Genomic DNA, 9856 nt, shown 5'->3' with positions numbered 1-9856 from the left:
TTTCAGGCTGTTTAAGAACGATTTTCATAGCCATGGTGAAGGCTTCCGCCTTTTCCTTTGTCTTTTTTTGCCTTTCTTTCTTTCCCTGATATTCCCTACCATAATAGACTGTCTGAGCCAGTTGTAACAGAGTATCTAAAGACTGATTTGGTCTATACGCCCATTTTAATAGCTTACGGCGGATATCTGGAGCCAACTGAGTGAGAAAGCTATCTTTTAAGATCACTTTTTCCTAGTTCCTTACAGAACCAGTCTAATTGTAAAACAGTATTATACTTAAGAGACCTTCCAACTGGCCACCGTTCGCCATCCTCCAATGGATACCGTGGCCATGCAGTATCACATAGGAAGACCAGGTGTGTCTTCTTTAAGCCCTGGGGATCAAATCTATCCCAGTTTTTCAGGATACAGTTCAAAGGAGTGAGGCTGGAATTGTTAGCTCCCGTCTGTAAGAGAGAAAAAAAGCAACCAGCGCCATTTTTTCTACTGGAGGCGTCCCTCCGTGCGCTAGATGGGGGTGTAGACAGACTTTACACCAAAAGCTTTTCCTTCCTGGTCGGATTTAGTCTGTCCCTTACCGACGTAGGCGCTGTCCGCGTCCCTCCCGGTTCTACAACCGAGATGGGGTGGGGATGTACCAGGGGTAGACCTGATAGCATCCCTACTTGACGTCCAGCTCTTCACCTTTAACCTTGCTTGCCTCTGATGTCACCAGGGGTGAATCAGAGTAACCTTCCGGAATGTCTCCCAAGCTAAGACCTGAGTGCCTGTGCACGACCTTGAGCATATTCCTGACCACAATAAGACTGATACGAACATGAAGTTGAGATGTTCTTACCAAGCATCACCACACCAATATAAGAGCCTCCATCTGGTCCACTAAGAGCCAGCGTTACCAAAGGGAAAAAAAACCATTGCAGTCCCAATCTGAGTAACCTTTAACCTTAGAGATGTTCTTGGAGCTAGAGCTCCATCTAGCTTCCGAACTTTTGATTCCTAGCGAGGCTAGGCGCTTTCTTGACTACCAATCTAAGTTTGGGACCTAAGCCACAGTACACAGTAACAGTATAGATCACCAGTCCCTTGAAAGTCTATGATCTGATAGATTAGGTTAGTACTTCTAATTCCCAAGGAGTTATGAAACGGTCAAAGAGACGGAAAAGTTTGACCGAGAAGGGAGAGTTCGGTCCACACGCGTTGTCCATTTCTGGTCAGTTTCTGAACATTGGGTGCCTCTTGGCATTGGCAGGTCGGTATAAACCCCCGACAGGTTTCTGCCATAAGCCGTATGAGATCACCGTGGAACCGCAGAGTAGGGCTCCTCACTTGCTTCGCGCAGGGCATGTCATTCATTCACACAAGCACACCATAGCGTTAGTAAAGCACACCAGAAAACGTGTTCGCTAAGAGAACAAAGAACTAGAGCTCCAAGCGTCCTTACCTTGTCCTGAAGGATCCCGGACGAGCCCCCAAGATGAAAGGTTATTGTTGAATCACGCAAAGACACCGAGATTCTTGGCCCCCAGAGGAGAAGAATTCAATCCGGGGCCAGAGATGAGGCTTGATCGCTCAGAGCTTTTGTGTAATAAAGTTTTATTAAAGTATAAAGGAGATAGAGAAAGCTTCTGATATAGGCATCAGAAGTGGGCAGAAAGAGTAACCCCCTGCTAGTCTTCAGCTGGATGTTATATATCACTAGCAGTCTGTTAATGAAAGAAAGGAATGTCTTAAAATTCAGAATGGCACCAGGCCCCTCCCACGTAAGATGTATTTTGGGATAATCTTGGCAGCAAATGGTTTATCCTGGGCCATAAAATAATTAACTTGAATCTTGAAGAAGGGCAGACCACCATACAAATAGTTTTATTTACATAGATTAGGGGAACAATACCTGAGTAAAACATACTGGTTTGTCAAGTAGGTTCTGAGCCAAGAGGCAGAACCGACTAGAAGACAGAGTTTGGGGGTAAATGCATAGCACATTAGCATAGCTTAAGACAAACATTTCCATAAGAAAAAGGCATTGGTTATCACTAGGTTTGAGAATAGTTCACTTCAGGTGAAACCAGGTGTCATTATGGCCACACAGTATTTTAAGAGAAACCTCCTTTTAAATTTGTATAGAGAAGGAAAAAATATCACTAGTTTGTTTCCTCCTGCTGCTTAAGAGAGAGAAAAATGTCTGACACTTGCAGGCTATTTCCTCCCTTTGGAGACCCCTGGCCTTCCTGCCTGTTACCCTCTCAAACTCTTTGCACGTGGTGGCCAAAGTATTGGAGTTTCAGCCTCAGCTGAAGCTTGAAGTTTTACTTGAGCTGTGTTACAGAAGGTAACTTAGTGCTGTCAAGGTAACAGGCCCCGCCCCCTTCGCGGCCCGCTCCTCCCACGAACTCTGCGCGCAGCCGGTGCTCGTCCCCGCCCCCGATCGGAAGCCTCAGCTCAGCTCTAATACCAAAACCCCTTTCACACAGAGCCGGAAGTTGGAGAGCGCGGACCCGAGGTCCCCGAGCTGCGCCTAAGCTTCCTTCTAGAGTAAGTTTGAAGAGCACGCCACCCCTCAAATCCACACCTCCGACCCCGCTCACTCGTCCTCATGGTGTGGGAATTGCCAGCGACCTGAAAACCGTGGCACCCGGTGCTCAGCACCGAAAAAACGCTGCCGCTGCCGTTGGCGGCCCAGTTATCTTTTCGTTTGGTTTTTAAGTGTTGCTGAGGCGGTTTCGGCTCTCGGTCCGCGTAGGCACCGCCTCTGGCGACATTTTCCGGCTTAAAACCCCTTTTTACCTCTGGCCTCGCCAAGTAAAGCCCTCTCTCGCGAGTTGGAGTCGCGCCCGCCGCGTCGTCTTCTCGACCGCTAGAGGCAGAGCCCAGAGAGGCCGCGCCGTCTCCCCGGTCCCGGGATTCCGGAGAGTCCGTCTCGCTCCTGAGCCCCGTCCCTCCCAGCCCGTCTGTCCTCGCGTCTCCTGAGGCCGGTCCTTCTGCCCCGCAGCAGCCCCCTTTCCTGTCAGCCCGTCCCCTCACCCCGCGTAGGGTAGGTGACCTGGTCCAGCCTTGTGACCGCCAGTGCTGTTCCATGCCCAATTCATCTCGGTCGGAAAAGGTGATCTTCCGGTCCGGGGGCGTCTCGTTCTGTGGCCCACTCAGTAAATTCAGGAGGCAGGAGGATCAGGAGAAGCAGAGTCAGAAGGACTGAGAGAAATAACTGCAACTGAGGAGAAAAGCATCAGGGAGAACCAATAAGAAAACTGAGAATGGCTGAGGGATTTGCAAAGGGATAGGCAAGTCAAAGAGGTTAAGCCTTGAAAATAGCCAAGTGAGTAAAATAGAGAAGTATTAATAAATTAGAAAGCCAGATCTCCAGGGATTGGAAAACAGCGTAGGGAGAACTGCCCTGTATCAGTGATGAGAGCGGGGAGGCGAAGGGCGATGAGGACATCAGAGGTGGAGAGTCCCTAACTGGGTTTTGGCCGGGTTTGAGTCCAGGCCTCTTGGGTTACAGTCCGGGGTTGTGTTTTCACCCGGATGGAGTCCCGCCACAAGGGTTCACGTCTCAATCCGAGGTGGCCGGTTTTATGGTGCTGGCAGAGAAAGAGGTAAGAAGCAGAGGAAGAAAGGGGCTGGAAGGAAGCATAGCCACATGGCCTGCCAGAGAGTGGGGAGGAAGGGAGAGTCACAGCGAGAGAAGGGGAGTAATCTGGAGCGCAGAGAGGGAGCCGAAATGGGAGAAGAAAGAGGCAGACATAGGTATGGATTTTTGAAAGACTCAGGAAGGTTGGAGAGAGAGAGCATTTCGAGGGGGAACGAATTGCAGCAGCCTGGGACAGGACACGTGTGAGGGAGGAAATAGGACAGGAACAGCAGGAGAGCAGAGGGGGAGAAAAAGAAACCTAGATGAAACAGGTAGATAGGTGAACAGAGGGGTAAGCTCGATCCAGGTGTGGCCAGTTGTTTGGATACAGATGATTTTTTTAGTTATACAGAGGAGGCTGAGAATTTCAAAACTCCTGTCTATAAGGCTTGTGTCTTTTTTTTTTTTTATTACTTGTGGCAGAAGATAACTTTCATTTGCAAACCCTGTTGAGCCTGGGGCAGTGGCTTGATTCACTGAGTTGTGAGTGACCCCCTTCCCTTGTCCTATCATAAGATAGAGGTCAGGGAAGAAGAGACCTGGGGCAAGAAATGACTGACTCTAGAGTGTCACCCTGTGGTAGCTTTTTTTTTTTTTTTTTTTTTAAATTAATTTCTTGGCTGTGTGTCTTCGGTTCTGTGCCCTGGGCTCAGGAGTTGAGGCTCCCAGGTTCTAAAGCACAGGCTCAGTAGTTGTGCACAGGCTTAGTTGCTTGTACTTGTGGGATCTTCCTGAACCAGGGATAGAACCCATGTCCCCTGCAATGTCAGGCAGATTCTTATTCACTGTATCATTATTGGGTAGCGTTTTTAAGGGGACACTTTTTTTTTTAAACGGATTCACATTTTCTCCTTTCTTTATGTATGGTGCTTTTTGTAGCTTGGAATAGGTCTTAATTCATTCAGTTTCTGTAATCATTTTTAGCTTTAGAAATAACCTTTGTTAGTTTCCAGTATTCGACTTGTATCATCCTTTTCTAAATATGATTATTCTCCACATTTTTTAAAACTTTGACACCAGAATTTTAGATTAAAAATATTTCACAGTTTTTTTTTTTTCAACTTTTTTTCAGATTCATTCCTTGCCTGAGTGCTTTCTTCCCTTCATCTCATAAATTTGAAATTTTCTTTGGTAAGTAGTAAATCATCTTAGACTATTTTGTGGCATACTTAGCAAAAATGTCACCTCGTTTATCAGTTCTAATGAGGTAGATGAACCTAGAGCCTATTATACAGAGTGAAATAAGTCAGAAAGAGAAAGAGAAATACTGTATATTAATGCATATATATGGAATTTAGAAAGATGGTACCAGTGACCCTACATGCAGGGCAACAAAGGGAGACACAGATGTAAAGAACAGACTTTTGGACTCAGTGGGAGAAGGTGAGGGTGGGATGATTTGAGAGAATAGCATTGAAACATGTAAATTACCATATGTAAGATAGAATGATCAGTGCAAGTTCAATGCACGAAGCAGGGCACCCAAAGCCAGTGCTCTGGAACAACCCAGAGAGATCTGGTAAGGAGAGAGGTGGGAGAGGGTTCAGAATGGGGGGGCTGCTGCTGCTGCTGTGTCGTGTCAGTCGTGTCCAACTCTGTGGGACCCCATAGACGGCAGCCCAACAGGCTCCTCTGACCCTGGGATTCTCCAGGCAAGAACACTGGAGTGCGTTGCCATTTCGTTTTCCAATGCATGAACGTGAAAAGGGAAAGTGAAGTCGCTCAGTCGTGTCCGACTCTTAGATTCTTAGCGACCCCATGGACAGCAGCCTACCAGGCTCCACCATCCATGGGATTTTCCAGGCAAGAGTACTGGAGTGGGTGCCATTATAGTCAGTAGCAGTCTGTAAATGAAGGAAAGGAATGTTTTAAAACTCAGAATGGCACCAGGCCCCTGGTCCATAAGATGCATTTTGGGATAATCTTGGCACCAGATGATTCATCCCAGGCCATAAAATGATTAACTTGAATCTTGTAGAAGAGCAGATTACCATACAAATAGTTTTGTTTACATAGATTAGGGGAACAGTATCTGAGTACAACATACTGGTTTGTGAAGTAGGTTCTGAGCCATTAGGCAGAACCAACTTGAAGACAGAGTCTGGGGTAAATGCATAGTCTATTAACATAGCTTAAGACAAACATTTCCATAAAAAACATGCATTGGTTTACTCAAGGTTTGAGAATAGTTAACTTCAGGTGAAACCAGGTGTCATTATGGCAACACAGTATTTTAAGAGAAACCTCCTTTTAAATTTGTATAGAGAAGGAAAAAATACCGCTAGTTTGTTTCCTCCTGCCACTTAAGAGAGATAAAAATGTCTGACACTTGCAGCCTATTTCCTGCATTTGGAGACCCCTGGCCTTCCTGCCTGTTACCGTCTCATTGCCCCCTTTTCTTTTAGAAGAATTATGTTGCCTAGGGGAAAGGGGCATCGTTCTCGTTCCATAACTGCTTTCGAGCTGACAAGGGGCATTGTCCCTAAATTGGTGGGGCAACATATTCTCCTAACCCTCGTACTGAAGATGTCTGATCCAGGGGCCCCAAATAATAGTTGGAAGAAGCTGCAGCAGTAGCAGGAGTTTGAGCAACTATTGCAGGAAGGGGGACCCCTGCCAGGGCCTGAAACTGGGCTCTTGTCTAACACTCGGAAATGAATTGTCCGAGGAGACACGTGTGCTGACAAAGCAAGAGATTTTATTGGGAGAGGGCACCCGCGTGTAGAGCAGTAGGGAAACGGAACCCAGGAGAACTGCTCTGCCACGTGGCTCCAAGTCTCGGGTTTTATGGTGATGAGATTAGTTTCCGGGTGCTCTTTAGCCAATCATTCTAATTCAGAGTCTTTCCTGGTGGCACATGCATCGCTCAGCCAAGATGGATGCTAGCAAGAGGGATTCTGGGAAGTGGACAGACACTCCGTGTCTCCTTTCATCCTTTCCCGAACTCTTCAGGTTGGTGGTGGCTCATTAGTTCCATATTCCTTATCAGGATCTCCTGTCATAAAACAACTCATGCAAATGGTTACTATGGTGCCTGGCCAGGGTGGGCGGTTTCAATCAGTGTGCTTCCCCTAACACAACCATTTGTCACTTAAAAGCTTTCATGCAACTAGAAACAAATCCAGTTACACAGTTACAGATGCAGGGAGCAAACAGCAAAAACAAAACAATCAGAATTATTGTAAGTCAGATAGTTTTCCACCATGGGGCACTAGTTACCATCTCCCAAAATGAGGCAATTGAGGCTTCAGGAATATCCATAGCCCCAGTCATCTTGTTCATGTGTTCAGTAAAATGAGTAACATTAGTGCTCCTATCAGGTATATATGTACAGCATTGGGTATGAATAATGGCACAAGTTCCTCCTTGTGCAGCTGTCAGAATATCTAAAGCCAATCTGTTTTGTAAAACCACCTTTCTAATTAGTGCTTATTCAGCATTAAGAGCTGAAATAGCTTTTTGAGAATCTTGTAATGCCTGTTGAATAAAGTTAGTCAAAGCATCCACTCGTAGCATAACATCTGTAGTTCCCAAAGAGGGAACAAAGACTTCAGCCAAATAATCATACCAGTGAAATACAGACCTTGCCCACCGAGTTTTAAGGTGGTGTAAATTAGCAGGCTTTTCTGGAAGCTCTGAAAATATAAAGCTGTGAGTAAAGGCTAGACCCAGGGTGCATCTCCCTATCCAACCAGGGGGAAGCCATGCCCATAGGTAAGAGCCACATATCCAATAGGTCCCTTTTGGATCAAGCCACCTGACTGAGATATCCAGTCCCAGTTAGTGCCTGGCCAGACAAAGGGAGGACCTGAATTGGGGTTGGAAAACAGGGGAATGATTATGGTGCATATTCCCTGAGGCAAAAATCCCAATTGTTTCCAATCATTGTAATTAAGTTGTTGGCTAACTTTTGGGGATGGCTCTGTTTGTTCCCAGCATATAGGGGCAGTAGATACTTGACGTCCTTTTTCAGGAGTTAGCCATATAACCTCATCCCATATTTGATAAACATCAGGTAAAAAACCATTAGATCCAGACCCATTTGTGTTATGTGTAGCACAATAGTCATTAAACCGAGACAATGTATAATCAAAATTAAACGTCATGTTATGTCCATAGTTAAAGTACAAAGTGTTGCACCAGTCCATTTTAGGGCTGGTAGATGTCATCAGATGAAGACGAGGCATGACATATGATTGTTGTCAAAAGTATTCACAGACTTGGAGAAAGTCTTTTTCTTGAAGTGAGATGTCCACCACAGGAAGCCTTTCACTGATGAAGAGGGGAGCGCTCCGCAGACCCAGCAGTTAGACCAATGTGCAATGCAGCCTAGGGGTGAGCCCAGGACAGGTAGGCATTGTCTTGAGGATCAAACGGCACACTCAGGATTTTTGGAGTCAGCAGAAGTAGGCTTACATAGATTACAGGCCTATCTGAAAAGTACAAAGTCAGAGCATAGAAAGTAAAGACATAAAATGAAGTCACTTAGTTCTGGTCAGGGTGCCATCTCTTAACTCAAGTGTGATGTAACCACGAATCAATTCCTGGCACTTTGACAGCTGTGGGAGAAGAAAGAATAACCTGTTAAGGGCCTTCCCAGAGGGGCTCGAGGAATGGGACCCCAGATCCCAATGTTTTTATGAGGACCTTGGTTCCTGGCTCAAATAGAGGCTTGCTTGACTCAGAGCCTGGGTCAGGAGTTGTCTCCCAGAGTTCTGTTAATGCCTGTTGAAAAGCTGAGAGCTGAGTTACATAACTAGTTAATTCCAAGGCTTCAGGGTCTATAACGATGTCTGTGCACAAGAAAAGCCTTCCATAAATAGATTCAAAGGGGGACAGTCCCTCCTTTTTGGCGGCAGTTCGAGCCCTCACTAAAGCTATGGGTAGGACTTTAATCCAATTGTCCTCCATCTCTTGAGTTAATTTGCAGAGATGTCTTTTGATAATGTCATTAGCTTTTTCAAACTTTCCTGAAGATTGGGGTTTCCCAATCTTCATTTATCACTGTAAGTGATATTTTATTCCTAGAGCTTTAGATACCCCCTGAGTTACAGCAGCTTTAAATGCGGAGCCATTGTCACTCTGAAGGCTCCTTGGCAGCCCAAACCTGGGGATAATTTCATGGATTAAAATCTTTAGAACTTCCTTAGCCTGCTTACTACGACAGGGAAAAGCCTCAGTCCATCCAGTAAAAGTATCTACCCAAACTTGTAAGCAAGAATATCAAATAGCTTTTGGCATATGAGTAAAATCAATTTCCCAGGCCTCTCCAGGATACTTTCCACTTCGTTGTAATCCAGATATTGCTAGGTTCTCAGTCTTCGGGTTATTTTTCTGACAAACCTCACACATTTTGATACGTTCTTTAAAGTTTTCATTACGTTTTTACTTTCAAACAAACGCGAAGCCATTTGGTAAGTACTCTGTGCACCCAAATGAAAACTCTGGTGTAAACCCTTTAAGAATTTTCCATTGAGCATTTTCAGGAATTATTAATCGTCCATCCTCAGACTGTAACCATCCGTTATCTGTAATCTTACTTCCTCTTTTCTCATATCTTTCTAATTCTTCCTCAGTATATTGTGGTTTTTCCTGTTCCACAGGACCTGTCCAGATCAAAGGCCTCTGCAGTGAAGGGGTTTCCTAAAGTGCTGCTTTTCTGGCTTGGCAGTCAGCCTGCTGATTACCTTCAGCTGCTTTACTCCCATCCCTGCTGTGCCCTTTGCAATGCATAACAGCTTCTTCTTTAGGACAATATATAGCAGTTAATAGGTTCTCCTCTTGCTGTTTTAAACTTTCGTTCCATATTGCAGCATGAGCATATAAAGTCAAATAAGCATACTTAAAATCCATGTAGATATTTACTAGCTGCCCTTTGCTTAACTCTACAGCTCGGGTCAGAGCCACAAGCTCTGCTAACTGAGCACTGGTTCCCTGGGGGAGAGATTTTGTTTCTGAAACCTATTCAGCAGTCACCAAGGTGTAACCTGCTTTATGCTTTCCATCCCAAACAAAAGAGCTGCCATCTGTAAATATTTCCATGTCAGGATTGTCTAATGGGGTATCCATTAGATCCTCCCAAGCTGCATAGTTTAAAGTTAGAAATTGGGAACAGTCGTGATCAGGTGTTTCATTTTCCTTCTCAGGAAGGAACGTGGCAGGATTTAAATTTCCACAAACTTTCAGCTTAGTTACTGGTCCTTCTAACAACAATGACTGATATTTAAA

At 45.3% G+C, this 9856-nt stretch overlaps 1 pseudogene; it reads left to right on the top strand.

The window, feature by feature from the left end:
• Positions 1–2423: 2423 nt before the first annotated feature.
• LOC113875582 overlaps positions 2424–9856 on the top strand; it is a 32999-nt pseudogene continuing 25566 nt past the window's right edge.

This window comes from Bos indicus x Bos taurus, chromosome 18, assembly GCF_003369695.1.
Source record: "Bos indicus x Bos taurus breed Angus x Brahman F1 hybrid chromosome 18, Bos_hybrid_MaternalHap_v2.0, whole genome shotgun sequence".
NCBI lineage: Eukaryota > Metazoa > Chordata > Mammalia > Artiodactyla > Bovidae > Bos > Bos indicus x Bos taurus.
This window is presented reverse-complemented; position numbering and strand designations above follow the sequence as displayed.